Source organism: Haliotis rubra, unplaced genomic scaffold, assembly GCF_003918875.1.
Source record: "Haliotis rubra isolate DU_JTF1 unplaced genomic scaffold, ASM391887v1 Scf1246, whole genome shotgun sequence".
In the NCBI taxonomy this organism is placed as follows: Eukaryota; Metazoa; Mollusca; class Gastropoda; order Lepetellida; family Haliotidae; genus Haliotis; species Haliotis rubra.
In genome coordinates this window covers 220,928-230,884 of record NW_025765166.1, presented here as the reverse complement: position 1 = coordinate 230,884, position 9,957 = coordinate 220,928, and the positions used below count along the sequence as shown (strand labels likewise).

Below are 9,957 nucleotides of genomic sequence, written 5' to 3'. Positions count from 1 at the left end.
TAATTGTCAGTACTTTTCGTTTTTTCTGATAATACCTGTCTGCACTTTGAGATATGTGCAAATGAAAACAAACATATGATAAAATCAACTGGGAGGCCAAGTTTCTTTTGCCCGTCAGTATAGTAACAACTGTGAACAGCACATGTGACACATGTGTGCTTGAAATCGTAAAAGGGGCAACGACCTCAAAGCATTAAACACAAAGACTTTCTGTCAAGCCCAGTATTGCACTCACCCCATATGGTATATTCATTTGAAGAAACTTTGTTTTACATAAGAGTGTTGCTCCAAGGTTGTATTTCATTCCTCAAACTGCATTGTTTTGTGTGTGTGAATGTGTTTGGACATGGGAAAAAAAATATGATGTTTAGTTATACTTTTGATGCAACTGGAAATTTTGAAGTTACAATTCATCAAGACTTAATTTTGAATTATCAAGTGTGTGGCTCTTTATCGGACATTTTAACGAACTTCCTTGATGAAGTCCTAATTTATAGAGCAAGGACAGTTAATCCAAATTTTTGTTGTGGACTCATTAGGAGGGTGGACAACACGGAATTTTCGTTTGATAGGGTTGGTGAAACTCTATCCATTTCAAATCCTTCTTCGATCAATGTCCATTTATTAACAGTGGACGAAATGAAAGACTTGATAGAGAGATGTGCTGCTGCCCGAAGTTTGTTTTGGATAGAGAAATTTCGGAGGCAATATGGACATTTATAAAGGTGAGTCTAAAGTATGATTGTACATTTACCTATGTATTTGTATAAAGATGTTTGAGTTGTTTGGTTTTTTTTTCAGCTTCCAGATATTTAATGAGTGGTTACATATCTTTCATTGTCACAGTTACTTTTCACAGAAGAGGGTTCCTTGACTGTTTGAATTTAATAGTATATCATTTCTTGGATACCTGCACATGAACTGAGAAAATAGATTGATGTTTTACTGCACTGATTGTCGGAATTGATGTAGTGTTGCTTTCATATAAATTAAGAAAAACAATTCCTGCTTTGATGAATCATATAGATCTAGTGACATGTTTCTACTTTCTTTCGATCCTGTGGGGGTTTCAGGGGAGTGTCTTTGGGCACTGGTAAGAATAGTACCTCAGTAATCCCATGCTTGTCGTACAAGGCGACTAAAATGGGAATTCAACTCAAATGAAGCCGTTAGACCCCCTGGTCCAGTTCCAAACCGTGCTAGTTTGATAAGTAAAAGTCACAACAACAACAACAACAACAAAAAAAATGAATAGCAATGAATATTTAATAGAATTACATGGTTTATATAGATGCATAGTTTAATAATAACAATAATACTAATGAGGTTTTATTTGTCGTACATGTGCATTACACCGTGTGGGATAAGCATAGTTTGATGAAGTAAAGTCGAAGAATGAATAGCAATGAATATTTAAGAAAATATTACAGTTCATATACATGCACAGATGAATAATACCAATAATTGTAATAATGTTCCATTTGTAATCCTTTGATAATCAGCTGCCTCAATAGGGGTCTATGTTGATCAACGGTTTCACTATATTAATTGGGGTGGTGCTTCAGACTCTAGATCTTGTCCTGCACAACGCACAGATTAACAATTTCAATCATTGGAATAATGTTCCATTTTGTAATCCCTTGATAAGCAATTGTCTAAATAGGTGCATATTTATGTTGATGAATAGTGTCACTGTATCAACTGACTGGATTGGTGTTTCCGACTCTAGATCTTGTCCCAGCACAACACACAGATTAATAACATCAATAATTGCAATAATGGTCCATTTGTAATCCCTTGATACAATTGTCTAACTAGGTGCATATTTATGTTGATGAGTAGTACTGATGTATCCACTGACTGGATTGGTGCTTGAGATCTTGTCCTGCACAACACCTGAAATGACAGGATTTATTTTTTTTCAATATAGTATACAATAAACCTATCTTCTAAGCATTCGTTTTTCCATATTAACGTTTGTCAAAAGAAATATATGTGTATATATTTAGGTTCCTGTGGTAGTTGTGTAGTTGATTGACTTTTTGATCATTGATTGCCTATGACATGCTGCAGAATTAAATACACAGGATTTGTAGTTTATTCACGTAGAAAACAAACAAAATCTAAAGGAACACCATCCTATTTTGAAACAGTGTGTTCTTTGTAAGATAAAATAGAAGACATCTATCAGAAACAATATGACTTAGCAGAGATAATTATACACATATGCATGCATTCATTCTACCCTTTGTGACATACAGTGGAAACCTGATAAGTAATATTTCAAGAGATCAGTCAAAACTGTTAACTTATCTTGTACTTTACTTATCCAAGCTTGCAGATGACAAACACATGCATGTATAGGTACTTGTATACTGCTTATTTAGTTGCCCAGTCTATTTTGTTAAGTCACTTTCTTCTTGAGACTACAGGAAGATATTTACCTGGACCAAAGAATAATGTTTACTTATCAGACTTCTTTAGTTAAGAAGTCATTACTTAGGAGGTTTCCACTGTCAATCACATTATGATATTGAGGAATTGTCACCTATAACATCACGAAGGGCAAACTGAAAAGTTGAAGGAGATTTAAAGTAGAAATAAGAAGGACAACATTTTATTTATTTACAGTTTACATCTCAAAAGCGTTCCTCAAAAGTTGATATCATTTCAAAACATTTAATAATTCTTAATGTATTACTCACCTATTTCAATGTCTGTGATGATTCTCGGACAGCCTCTGTGTCTTCATCGTAGCTTTCCTCTTGGGTACAGAAGAAATTGAATTTTATTGTATGTCCTATTTTTTTTAATCTTCCTTGCCCCATGAACATTAGAGTGCGTGGATGTCTCCAGTGTCTCTGTATACTGGCCATTGAGGAGAATGTCGTAGCTTGTGTCCTCCCCTTTCTTCATAGCAGGTGTCAGAATCAACTTCCAAAGGCTATCTTCTTCAATTGTAACCTTAATCGTGGATTCAATTCGAAGCAGACGGTAGGTAGGAAGTTCACTAACCTTACATCTAATATACCGTTTCTGATGCATCCTATCTTCATCGAACTTATTCATAAGTTCTTGATGGGACAAGGTGACTACTCAGGTTTGTAGGCCTCCTTGTCACAATAGTTCAGGACTTCAGTGGATGCCCAGCTTAGGTATTTGGCCATTCTGATAGACGATGATGTCAGTAAGCTAGAAGGTAGATGAAGACTGGCAGGAGAAAGACTCACAGAGGCTGTTTGAGAATCACCAACACAAATCAGAGTGGGATTGAAGTTTATATATCAGTTGCCCATGTTGACACAAGTCCATTGTGTTCCCAAAAACAATAGTTACCCCCACCCACTTTTTTGTTAAAAATGATGACACAGATGTTTCCACTTAGAAACACACCCTTCCATCCAAAACCCATCATGAGAACAAATAGGCGACGCCTTACAACTAGGCCACACCTATCCACTCAAGTTTCCTTCTTTAAAAGCTTTTAAGAGGAAGTAAAAAAAAAAAAGGTTTTATGAATAAACAATGATGTTGGCATATATGCACCTCTTTGTTCCTTCAGTTCAAAACACACCCACGTCTGTTGACCCAGGTGGATTGAATTACCATCTTCTATACACTGTACCATGACTCACGGGCTCTGGAATGTCGTGAACAAACACACACCCGTCACGAGGATGACCCCGTTGACATAGGTGAAAGTCATTAACCTACTCTGTTTACACAGGTGAGAGTCATAGCTTAGATCAAAGAAAGTATGACGTCATGAATGACTCACGGGTTCTGGAATGTGTGACGTCATCTGTCACGTGATCAGTTTTAGCCACTCATGATGTGGGTGGGTATTAAGGTCAAGGTCAAGGTCATTGATCACGTGATAGAATGTAGGTCATACCTCTCTGGGAGGTATTCTACTTCTTAATATTTCCCTACTTATGTTATAATTGTTTTAATGGTAATAAAATGATAAAAAAGATGTACTGGTATAATTGGAAAAATACCGCCATATAGCTGGAATATTGCCGAGTGCGGCGTAATACTAAACTCGCTCACTTAGATATATTGAGCTGACATCACATATAATTAGATAAGTAAACTTATAATACAGGGAATGGTATACGTAGATCTAGGTGTAGAACTGAAAAGAATGAACATGGTATAAGCATGTCTAATACACGTGCATGTTTTGAGCTCAATAGGTAAATTACTTACCTGATGAAGTTTTACGTCCAGCAGAACGTATATTGCCTACTACTGACAGGGTTTTGAAAAATCACCTATTTGCCACTAACACAATCTCTCTCATGAGTAGACTCATGAAGCTCGATGAGGACTTTTAAAGTAACGTGAATATGTTTTCAGATTTATTCACTTCTCCAGGCCTACATGTTGATGCTTGACACTGAGGAGGAGCAATTAGTGCCCATAATGCGATGAGAAGACCCTTAAGCCCATACAAGCCCACTGTTGGGTACTCACATTCAATCTGCTCATTTCCACCTTTCACGGTCCCCTTTGATGTCGGCAATGTAAACAAATAAAACAATGGCGACCGGATCACGTCCACGCGAGACTACCTAAATCATTATAAAAACACACAGCTGACATTTTATGTGTATAGTGTATGTTTATTTTGTTGTATAACGCGGAAAGATATTGTCAAACTGTAATGTTAGATTTAGATTAAAAAACAACAACAAAGTGTTTTTCCCGTGAGCCTTTGCGAGTCGCGATTTTCAAAGCCGCCTCAGTTACCCTCAAAGCACTGAAAGAGAGAATTCGCTACCTGGAAAAGAAAGATGGAAATGGCTGCGAAAACTCTCGCAGTACCACGACCCTGTCAGGTAAGACCAATTTGTTTTGTTGTCAAATAACGTTTTATGAATTATTTACTTTACGTACAGAAAATCCGGATTGGTAAACAAGCTAATCTATCGAATTACAGCCAGTGGCCATAGGTATTCGCCACTATGCATTATTCGACTTACATGTTAATTTGGTGCAGCTAGAAATATGTCTTGAATTTATTTGATATCCGTTTGATATTGTTCATATTTTGCACATGGGTTCTGAATCATCTCAGCTTCAAAGACATAATTTCCGTTTTATTTTCAATTCAATGTGTGTCATGGTTATGGCAATTTTAACATGGCGGTCTATGGGAAAGAATACGCAATGTTGTATATATGTTGTGCTCATGTAACTACAATGCGGAAAATTATGTATCTGTGACCAAGATTATTTCCTAACAGCCTGCATAATTTGACAACCAAATATGGAAAACTGAATTAATGAAAATTACATAGCTACACTAAAATAGCATGCAAGTCTATGAGAATTTTGCCGACTGACGTATATTTAAGTCCCCTGACTGTATAAACAGTTTTGCACGAACTATTTTCAAAGGTTGGTGAAGTAAAATAAGTGTCTATCTAAAAATATACTACAATTTTGAAAAATATAGCAAATAGATTGTATATTAATTGATTTGTTTTATTCATTTAGGCTGTTGTGAGGAAACGTGTCACGACCACTCCTGGAAGAAAAGATCACCCTCTCTTTATGGTACTATGAAACATAGACGTAATTTCACTTTGAATATTTTATTAGTATGCTTCCCTAGATACATTTTCACAAAATGAACCATACTCAAGTTACATTTGCAAATGGATTTGAATAACCGGTAACTTAATCATGATTTCAAATTGGACCAAATAAACTTCACACCTGTGTGAAATGGCAGTAAAACTGACCCCTTGATTTTACAATACCGTAATTACTCCAAGGTTATGTCACATGAGATAACTGAACTTCATTCATCAGGATGTTTATGTCAGGCCGTTCACTTACTCATTGCATAACCTTAAAGTGATAAATCTGTAGTTTGCTTGTTGGTATAAATGTCGCTGCAATTGTTTGGGGGTTTGTTAAACCTCAAATGAATGAATGGAGAAATGCAAAGAAAAGTAACGTGTTATTGTTTATTTTTTTTCAGCTGATGATGAGTCTGCAGACTCAGTATAACGAATGACCAAGGATGGTCAGCTGAAACATGTGTGAAGGTAATTTTGACCTATCTGTAGTGACTTTCATTATAAGTAGTAAATTATTTCCAATTAATAGAGTAGAGATTGTTTATGGATGTCAACTCCTTTATTATGTGAAAACATAAGCTCCAGAGTGAATGCTTACCCCTTCGTCAGGTGTAAGCAGCACCCGAAACATTGTGCTTTCACATAATAAAGACCTTGACATCCGGAAACATCGTGTCTTGTAATATTCACTTCTAAATACACCTCAAAGACGTAATGGTGTAAAACATGCAGTCACTACCGGGTGAATATACTTGGTGCCTTCAACAATACAACTGCCTGACTGAGTTTGGTTTACGCCGCTTTAGCAATATTCCAGCAACATCGCGGCGGTGGACACCACAACGTTGATGAAAATCTATTACTAGTACCATTATTACTACATAGAAAAATGCAATAAATGTTCAGATATTATATAAACATATTACTAACTCTGGTCTGGGAAGCATGTAACTCCAGAGCAAAAGTTTGTATAGATTCTGTGTCCTCTTTAGAAAATAAGATATTACATTCCGTCAATGAAGTGTGATGAATTGCATAATTTGAGTTTTGAGAAAACTAGTGCAAAGTGTGATTGTTCAATTTGGTTCTCTTTTATTCAAACTTACTTGTGGATTACTCATTTTAAATCATCCTTGGCATTGTCAGTTTCTTGTTGATTGATGTTTGTGTAATTCATAAAATAACCTAGTAATTCGTTATAACCTGCCATTTTCAGAAACTTGCACAACGCCCAAACAGACTTTGCATCTATTGATTGGCCAGATAGACGATAGAAAAGGTAGCGACAACACTCACCATAGACATGACATCACCAGTCGTGAGTGACGAAGATGACGTCAATTAGTTGCATTCCGTCCCCTTTGTCTGTGAGTCCAGCAAGATTATGGCATACACGACGACACTGGACTTGGAAAGAATCTACACCTCCACTGCTCGTCAAGGCCAACAGGAGGAAGAGGATGAGGCATCCAACCAAAGTAACAGGATCTCCGCTCAGGGATGCCCCTTACAGGGCCCACTGACCAGCTCTTGCAATTTAATTGAATTTATTTTCAATTTCATAATGTAATTTTTATTTTATTTTTGTATTGTAAGCTGTATGTTGTTATTGTATATCATAGTGGATGTTTGGCGATAGTTGTGACATAGAGTGTGTGGCTGAATGCCAAGGCGTGCAAATATTGTCCGATGCAGCTATGTTTTATTACTGTGTTAAGTTGTATGTTATTGTTATTTTTTCATCATTAGCATGATTTTAGAAATAAATTTCTGTATCTAACATGCTATTTCAAGATAATAAGTGAATGAAAGTTTAACTGATGAAAAATTACAACTTTGTTATAAATGATATATGATTTCTAAAACTGGATTGAGCTATGCCAACATGTTTTGCCCTGTTCTTTAGTGCTTATATTACTAGTTATAAGTGTATGATCTTTATTTGCCTTAAATGCTAATCCATACCATGTTGAGAAAATAAAACAATGAATCTTATTATATATTCTGTTTTTCTTTTTAGTAAATGTCATGATAATAACAAATTGCTTATATTGTTTTTAACAAGAGTTTATGATATAAATAAAGAAGAATGTTTACATTTAGCTCTTTGAAACGCATATGAAAACCTGTGAACCTGAAATTGAAACCGGTAACTGAAACTATCAAACCTTGTCGGATTGTTGGTAACTGAAACCATGCGCGAAACTATGTCGGATTGTTGGGAACTGAAACTATGCGGAAACTATGTCGGATTGTTGATAACTGAAACTATGCAGAAACCTGTTGGAGTCTTAATAACTGAAACCTTGCGGAAACCTGATGGATTCAAAGTTAACTGAAACTCAACGGAAACTTCTTGGAGTGTGGGTAACGGATACCTTGCGGAATCCTGTTGGAGTGTGGGTAACGGAAACCTTGCGGAAACCCTTAGAAAGTGGGTAATTGTAAGTTTCCGTTATTGCGGAAACTGAATGTAAAAGAACGGAAACTCACTGGATTCTAGGTGGAAACTTAAGTTTCAGTCCACTTTCTACCAGGTTTCCGCATTGCGGAAACCGAGTTATTTTTGCTGTGTGTTGTTTTTTCTGTTTACATTCTGCCTTACATTAGTCTAATTATCGTTAGAAAGTAATGAATTTGGCCTTACGATATAAATGCAGTTCTCTCTACCAGCGTATAATAACGTACACTTTTGTCATTCAACTAGAATAGTTCAGGACATGACCTTTACACACGGAGAAATGAATTGTGTTTATACTTGATTACCCTGTTTCAATTGCAATAATTTCAGTTTAAGTAAGCATAACTGCAGATTCTGTTATTACCTTAAACATGATTACGAACAGCATGTTTACTCACGCAGAGTGAAGGATGCTCTGTATATTCACAATATGTAGAAATAGTAAAGATCAATGTGTTTACTTGCAAAAACTCATAAAGAAAGGAAGGAGGGGGTCTTGCGATAATCTAGAATTCTCACCTGGTGAGTTGTAGTAGACGTAACCCGGTCCATTGACAAGTAGCCAGGATCGAGGGTGTGCCAGAGGACAGATGCAGTCCTGGGTGCCCTGGTTGAAGAACACATTACTGATGGCAACACGGTTACAACAAGAGAGGCACTTCAGCAGACTTGTCACAGTGCAACGCTGTCTTATTCCGACGTTGACCTTCTTCCCCTGATACGCGCTGTCTGAGGATTGAAATTCATGCACATAGCATTCAGTGTCAGCTAGACCCTGCCCGGATGCTATAAACATACAGACGGCAGCTGCCCACACTGTCCAGTAGCGGTCAAACATGTCTGTAGGAAGTTTCAGCTGACACGTCGACAGGACCTCACTCCGGCTACATGCAGTGGCGTTTCTGTATATTGCTGTCAAACATAGGTAGTAAGTATCCTCGCTAGGGGAAACATGTATGTTCTGATTTGACAGCCAGATTCAGTCTCCTACCCGGCTGTCAATCACAGTCACTAAGTATCCTCGCTTGGGGAAACATGTATGTTCTGATTGGACAGACAGATTCAGTCTCCCGCCCGGCTGTCAATCACAGGCAGTAAGTATCCTCGCTAGGGAAAACAGGTATGTTCTGATTGGACAGACACCTGGCTTGAGTCTCCCTAAACAGTATGTTCTGATTGGACCAGATTGAGTCTCCTAATCCAGCTCCTAGTAGGACAGGCACATAATTATCTTGTTTGTGAACATCGATTCACTGTTCTGGGATTTTTTCATTGATGACTGAAGTTGGTCTATTCATTTCGTCGCATTCCTTGATGTGCATTCCCCTGTCGCGTTCATTTCCTTTGATGTGCATTCCTGTGACGTTCATTTCTTGTCGTGCATTCCCTGTGACGTTCATTTCTTGATGTCGCATTCCCCCTGTGACGTTCATTTCTTGATGTGCATTCCCTGTGACGTTCATTTCTTTCCTGTGACGTTCATTTCTTGTCGTGCATTCCCTGTGACGTTTATTTCTTGTCGCATTCCCCTGTGACGTTCATTTCTTGTCGTGCATTCCCGTGACGTTCATTTCTTTGTCGTGCATTCCTGTCGCGTTCATTTCTTTGTCGTGCATTCCCTGTGACGTTCATTTCTTTGTCGTGCATTCCCCTGTGACGTTCATTTCATTTCTTGCATTCCCTGTGACGTGCCGCATTTCTTGTCGTGCATTCCCTGTCGCGTTCATTTCTTGTCGTGCATTCCCCAGACGTTCATTTCTTTGTTCCTGTGACGTTCATTCTTGTCGCATTCCCTGTCGCGTTCATTTCTTTGTCGTGCATTCCCTGTGACGTTCATTTCTTGTCGTGCATTCCTGTGACGTTCATTTCTTGTCGTGCATTCCCTGTGACGTTCATTTCTTG

The 9,957-nt window shown here is 37.6% G+C and overlaps 1 long non-coding RNA gene across 1 annotated transcript; it reads right to left on the bottom strand.

The window, feature by feature from the left end:
- Positions 1–1,248: 1,248 nt before the first annotated feature.
- LOC124266306 lies at positions 1,249–3,313 on the bottom strand. Its single transcript, XR_006895729.1, has 2 exons — positions 2,706–3,313; positions 1,249–1,896 (listed from the first exon to the last, which is right to left on the bottom strand). It is a non-coding gene; the product is annotated as an uncharacterized LOC124266306 (long non-coding RNA).
- Between the last annotated feature and the right edge of the window lie 6,644 nt (positions 3,314–9,957).